Here is a 1,352-nt window from a genome sequence, read left to right on the forward strand (position 1 = left end):
GATTACCAAAAGTAGCAGGCGTGTAGCACAAGAGAAAAGCTATCTGTGACGACAAAAAAAAAAGAATCCAAGATATCTTTAAAAGTTTCTTGGATTGATTGTTAATGTGTCCAGATCTAGTGGTTTTGGGCCATCCAATGATAAAAAATACAGCTTGTTGTTTTCAGCTCCACCAGTTAATGAAGATGCATGTAAAAAGTTCTTCCTTGAGGTGCGTTTATTTATTAGTAAATATTGTAATTATACTGAGCTGTGGCTAAGTTAGCTTTTGTAATTACAGGATTGATTTCCTCTTTTAGGAGGCTCATTTGATTGTACAGAGCTACCCATGGTATTATTTGCCAAAAGGTTTGCACAAGATATTATTGAATATTAGATGAAGATGGACAGGTAGCACAAAACAAGGATTTTAAATGTTTCAGTGAAAAAACATACACAAATGCAGTCGTTCGAAAACAAACTATAATGTACTATACCAACTTTCGTGCTCATCAGACTTTATAATTGCAGCATAAGACGGTCAAATTCTCAAAAATCCTTACTCCTAATAGGAGTTAATAATTTGCTTAAGGCTCCAACGGTCGATTTACCCAAAATATAAGAGCTTATTTTGTTCATAAATGTATGTTTTATAATTTGTTGATGTATTTCAAATTGTCGATGTTTTGTTGCACTTTTTTTTGTTTTTAATATTAATGATGTAAATCTTTACCTAAAATTAATTACCTAAATAATTAATATTTAATAGTTATTTAAAATAGGACGGTTGAAAATCCAATAAAAGTTTATTCAAAAATCTATTTATCTGTTTGTAACTAATGAGTACCTGGTTGTTAGGCAACATAGATCTGGTTGTTAAGCAACATAGATATCCATGTCAACTAACTAAAAAAGTTATAACTTTTATATTAAGTGTGATCTTGTATTGGTACTCATATAAAGGTTACTGCTATGCAAATTAGGTATCCATAAAACTTGGTATCCATAGTAAACAAATGAAAAGTATCCCCCTCACAAAAAAAGATATTTCCATCATATTAATGTACAACTAATTATAATGTATATGCCACACATAAAACATCTGCAATTATCAAAAATAGGTTATTGCTAACCAGTATAAGGTATCCATAGCAACCAAATACAAAAAAAATCACTTTCATAAGAAACGCACCTTTCATAGTAGTACTCATGCCAAATTTATTTAATAAAGACCTAATAATGTTTAATTAGTTATTAATTTTGTCCATTAAAAGTGAACTCTGGCACACTGTGCACTTTTTGAATTTCTTAAAAACATATATAGCGGACAAAGCATATCAGCTTTATCAACACCTCCCATAAAGGTGTTATAA

Source organism: Hydra vulgaris, chromosome 03, assembly GCF_038396675.1.
Source record: "Hydra vulgaris chromosome 03, alternate assembly HydraT2T_AEP".
NCBI classification, from domain to species: Eukaryota; Metazoa; Cnidaria; class Hydrozoa; order Anthoathecata; family Hydridae; genus Hydra; species Hydra vulgaris.